This window comes from Diachasma alloeum, unplaced genomic scaffold, assembly GCF_001412515.2.
Source record: "Diachasma alloeum isolate Michigan unplaced genomic scaffold, Dall2.0 Dall_scaffold_00176, whole genome shotgun sequence".
In the NCBI taxonomy this organism is placed as follows: Eukaryota; Metazoa; Arthropoda; class Insecta; order Hymenoptera; family Braconidae; genus Diachasma; species Diachasma alloeum.
Window position 1 is genome coordinate 442,654 of NW_021680342.1, and position 6,369 is coordinate 449,022.

Below are 6,369 nucleotides of genomic sequence, written 5' to 3' on the forward strand. Positions count from 1 at the left end.
ATGTCCAATAGATACTGTTTTATAGAAAAATCTGTAGAATTTCATGTTTCTATACAACTTTTTTCTGTAGGAATTCCTCGAAATGAATTTTCAATTTTTTTTTCCACTTGTTTTCTTTTCTTTCCATTAAACAAATCGAATTTAAAAATATTACAATTGAGGAAAAAAATCAAAAGATTGACGTTTCCATGGTAGGACGACCTTTATTGCTTAATTATTTTACAATATAATGTCACAATATAATGCTCATTAATGTAATATTATCATCATAGTAGTTAAGTCGTAATATAATAATATATAATATATATTTTTATGTCAATATCTTAAATATACCTCGTATTACTCAATACATTTTTTTTTCTTTTTTCCATTTTTCCGTCTTATTTATCCTTATTCTTAATTATAGTTCTTCTTACCACTTATCGTGTTCATAATATATCATCAGGATGGTATAAATAATATTGTATTTCATAAAAGCACTTCTTGTTGCTTATAATATTATCGTTTTTTTCATTCCTTTATTCGTCTATTCGTAGTTCATTTTACATCAAAACCAATCAATAGTTCATTTTATCGTCGAATTTCTTTAAATTTTTTAATTTATTCATTAGTAATCACTTATTTTGTTCAGTTCGAATTTCTCTTTGACCTCAATTTATTTTTTTCATCGAATACTTTTTTTGGTTTTAGTATTTATACTATCCTCCGGGTGATACCATTCTCTACGTATATGGATTAACAATGCATCATCAATATCCTGTTGGATATTGGTATTTCTCACAGCAGATTATTCGAGGTGCATTCTTCTTTATTTATCCTATTTTTAATAACCTGCCGCCTCCTTTATTCTATCTGGTTAACGCTAGCTGCACATCATCGATTACTCTTTTCTCAATGGGAAATAAAAATGAGAATATTAATGAATCAACAAAGATGAAATATTAATGAATCACTCATTCATTAATCTTTCATCGCTCATTTGACCCAAGAAAAATCCTGATTCAAGAATATTTATTATTCTTTCATAAAATAAAATGAGTTTTGTTATTTAATGATTCTGAAATTCTCGAATGAAGCATTAACTTCTCGATCAGAAATTGGATGTGCAACTGGAGTAATTTATTCTTGATTCAAAAGAAATCATCAAGCGCTTTTTTTTCATCAACGATGTTTCCCCATTTCATCTCCTGGTCCACTAGTTTTATAACGCCTTTGGAAAAGGGAACACGCCTTTTCTCCTCCACAAATTATTTTCATTAACTATTTATTTCAATTATCAACGTGACACTGACTGATATATGCCCGAGTGCTCGATATCATCAATTAGTCTCATCTCGATCTTCATTTTCAATCGCGTTTCATTCGTTTGCCCGAGTTCATTGGGCTCTGAGGCGCAGTATTTTTCTTCTAAATAAATCAAAAAACCTGAATCAGTCACACATGGTAAGCCAATTCATCTTGTTATTAATTAATTATTTTTAACGCTACGTACCCTTGCGAATCACGACGGCTTCGACAAACCAGCCGAATATTTCGTCTCAGCCCTTCTATTTTTGTTTTTGAAAATAGACCCCCTCGGGATTAATTATCAAAGCCCAAGGCAAAATCCGATTTGGCTTAACACTTTCTATCATCACATTATTTATTAATTTCATTCATTCAATCGTTACGACTGAATTATTGAATCCCAATCACTCATTCCTATTTATCATTAATTATTAGTATTACGTTTTCAGCTGTAAATTTTGTTCCTCCCTAGTTATTCGCTGGTCCGCTCGTACGTTTGAAACTCTCGGACAAAAGTTATCATTTGAGAAATTAAATATCAACTGGAATTTACCGATTCCTTAGTTCCTTTGGCCCTTCTCCTTGTACAACTGTTTGGTTTCTTCATTAATGAACTTTAACTGATTCCAAGGTATACAGTTCAGCTGCAATTTCAATCGAATCAGTTATGAATTTACTGTTAGGGAGTTTTGCGGAATCTCACGAATGGGTTTCAGTGACCCTTGGCACTCGCTTATGATTGTGTCACAGCTGCCTTCAGTGTTTCAATGCGTATTTGTCAATTATAATGCTTACATAAATAGTAGATCTTCATTCGAGCTTTCAAGAACAAGAACTACTCGTTTTTAATTTAACTAGTTAACTTAAGCCTTAACTGTAGTCGTTTTGGTAATTCGCACGTTTTGACCCTTTTAACGTTGAGAAAAGCATTCGTTCGGAATTTCTGTTCGTCGAGACCGTTTTTTTTTGCGATCGGTGATTTGTGTTCATCAAAATTTAGAATTTCAGAAGATTTTCAATTGTCGAACAACAGAAATTCCAGAGGAACTGCGCTTCTTGTGCATGAACCTTGCATTTTCACCCATCAACTTGGAATTATTTTAACAATAATTAAAGCCCGTTACGACGGATACCGATTAACGCGTGTCTTCAATATCCCCAGGACATTCCAAAAACCCACATGATTGGCATTACCCCTCGAAAATCGTATGTGCACTATTCAATTAAAATTACAATAGCTATAATAATTAGTATAGGCGAGTCTTTCGATGAAGTCCGTGTGTGCACTCTGAGTATAATTAAATTTATTATTCATTATTTTCACAATGAAGTTGCAACCTCTCTCATTAAATTTTAATAATTAATTTTTGATATGATATCACCACGTCGAAACGACAAAAACTGATATACCAAATTAAGTAAAGTTATCTGTTGGAAATTAAATAAACTTCAACAACGACGGACATATTTTCAATTAAGAATCTCTCAATCTCTCTTGATTTTTATTTATCATTGTATCTAAATTCTGAACTATGAACCACACCGGAACGGCGAATGAATAGATATCATCGCCTCGAATGCACAATCGCGACGCTGTATAATATTCGAATGTGAATACAGTGTCACGGTACTGGCACGAGTGGTACAATTGATCACAAATTACTAAAAGATAAGACGAGAGAATGACGAATGGCATTTAATCCCTCGAGTTGCCACTAATTTTCTCGTCACTCTCTCGTCCCCAGTTCTACTATTTTCAGCTTATTTTGTCTTTTTTTCTTATTTTGTCCCAAAAATTTCCTTGAGAATCACGTCAACGCCTGCGCGCCCCTAGAGTACTACCATAAATAGTTGTATTACAAAAACAAACGAGTTGAGTTTGATCGCAGACGAAGACACATATGATTGCGTTATTTTTTTTTTAATTCACTTGTTGTAAATATTCAAACGTCGTGAAGCATTGTCATTTGAGCTCTCGACGCAGACTGACAAGCCGACATTGGTTGATTTTAAACACATAGACAGTTACATAATGCATCGATTACAATTCTACGTACAATATTTATTGTTAATCCACGGGTAGATGCTCTCACATCAGTGCAATTATCGTTTATCGTGGCGTTTTTGTCGACTCGTACATAGCACTTTCACCTTTTATTCAATTTGATACACATTAATTAATTTAACTCATTCAATTATCATTGAAACTAGATCGCTACTAACACGAAACACGGAAGATTTACTCATTAGTCGTTATCTCACTGAGATATCCATTCGCTATTCATCAAAGAATTCAAAAAAGTGTTTCTCCTAAAAGTTTTCATATACTTATCAAATAAAAATTCATCAAACTTCGTCCCACGAATGTTCAGCTAAAATTTTACTCTATCCTTTGACATCCATCGTTATTTAAATTGCTCCTGCATTCATAAATTGTTAGTTACTCGGTTGTTTATACGTATTTCGAAAAAAGTCACAGACATTATTTTATTAATTTTTCATTTGTATGAAGTGTTCTCGGATGATTCATTTAATCTTCAACACGAGAGCGTTGTCTCAAATGCTTTACAGCCTCACCCCTCAAAAATATATATTCATCATTTTATATGTATCATTTTTTTTGTATTTTTCCCTTAATTTATCGTTTAGTAATAATATATACGTCATATATTCATATAATAATATATGTATGTCCGTTATGTGACTTATTATCTATTGAATGATGTATGCAAGTATACTTACACTTTTTTATCTTAATTGTTAATCCATATGTATCTGTGCAATGTTATGTATATTCATTAATTAATTAACTCTTTCATTACGATAAGTTTTCGTCGAAGGAGATGATCGACTGTTTCCAAACGTTAATATCATTATTTTCATGGAATATTTCGCCTGATGGTCACTAGGATCAGCGCTATCAACCCAGCAGCCTCAATTGTTCTCACATTTTTTAAATTATCAAATAATAAACCTGTCTGGGATGGAAAAACAAATAAAAACAGCAAATCAATAAATCAAAGAAACGAAAGGATTCTATGGCACCCTGGTGTACTTTTTCTTCCATTTTTCATCTTTTTTTTATTTATTTCATAATATAATAATATAATAATTAATAATTCATAATAATGTATTAGCAATAATAGAGCAATAATAATAATGAAATAGGTATCGTTACACTACTTAGGTACAGCTGCTTGATACTCTTGTTTTTTTCTTTCTTTTTTAAGGAGGAAATGAAGGAAAATAAAGACATTTTGATGAAGAGTCACATCCGGTCGCGAGGACATCTGCTCTTTGCGAAATTTTTTCGTTGTTGATTCTTATGTTCTTTGCTTTCTTAAAGTTAATCCTCTCTGCCATCAACTTGGTCGTAATTTTGCTCCATTTTGGACTTGGAAATCGCGCTGAGCAGATCCTCCTGAACGGACGAACTCTCGTTTTTTTAAATAATAAAAAAAATGCGCACAGCCCTTGCGCAGACACAACTGTATGCAGTTTTCTGTTTTAGTCTGTAGTGTTTCAGTGTGTGTGTAATGATGTTTTTCAATTGGAAAAAAAATTGTGAATGTACATGAGTGCGACTCGATCATCATTCCACTCGAAAAGAGCATTCTCGAATCAACAGAATAAATGATTGGGATAGAAAATACAATGTTCACTTACGCAGGACAATAATTGTTAATGATATACTGATATTTTTGAGATTATCAATGGTCGCTGCATTTTTGGACTTTCTCTGTCTAGAAATGTTTTTTCTTTTTCATTTTCTCTGATTCACTTTAGCGTTCACATTCTGTCCGTCGGTGTCAACAATACGTTTTCATCAATTTTCATCGGCATTTAATTATTTAAAATTTCTTTCAATTTCAACGCCACAATCGACCGATGGATAATCGTCTTTTTCATCATTTTTATAGTCAGCTAGACGTAACAATTACGTACGAATTACAATATGTCTATGATAAGTATATTAAGGCCATGTTTTGAAGTGTTCTGGAGAGCATTAACGCACAATTATCGCTCATCATCAAGGATTTTCAACTGTTCCACCGGGAGACTAAAATCCTCATTAAAAAATTACGAAAAACCATATTTTAAAAAATCATCTGAAAACAACCAACGCTTACGATCGCGTCCAAACTAACGGGAAGGGGCATTGAGATCTCAATTATCTCCCCAAAAATGAAAATAATTCATTTTCAGTTTGAGTCGAGCAATTGAGTGACAACCCACGCGACAAATTGTACAGCCTAAAGAGAGTTTTATGTCCTTTAAAAACTAGAGATATCATTAATCCTACGATTGCACGAGAAATTGGTGTTCCACCGAAAGGCGAGTGGGTGTTTCGTTACGAAGAAGAAAATTTATCAATTCTGTTATGAATGCGCTCTTCCTACGAAGACATGATATGACGAATAAAAAACAAAATAATAAGAAGCACACAAATACGAGCCCTCCCCAGTCTCTGTAATCCCCTCCCCCCTCCCCCCATAATCACCCACTCTTACACATCAAGTAAATAAAAATATATATATATATATTCTCGTTAACTATGTATGCTTTTAACCATCCGCTTTAAGTATAGAGAATCCTCCCTCGTTCACGTAAATCGTTATATTTGCATTGACTCGAGTGAAACAACCACAACATATTCCATTACTCAATCTCCCCGGGATCATTCACACTCATCATCCCTCTCTCATCTTTAATATCAGTTCTATGGCTTAAAAATGAACAGTCTTAAATTTAAGGTCCTCCGAGTTTAATGAGCATTTGGCGAGCGCGCGGGTATTGACCAGTTAAAACTTAGTTCAGACGTGTCGAGTGAATTTTTAATAATTCTAAAAGCCAACGAAATTCGTCACAACATTGGGGAAAAATAAATTTTTCAATGGAATTAAAAAAACAATCAACGGAAGGATTGCCACCGGGGAACAGTTGAAAATCGATATTGCCTCCCCCGAACAAATTGAGATAACAGTTTTTCTGGAACGTATTCAGTTAAAATTCATCGAATTCATCTCCCAGCTCAACTTGGCATCACGTGTTCTCGTCGTTTTTTTTTTTTTTTTTTTTTTT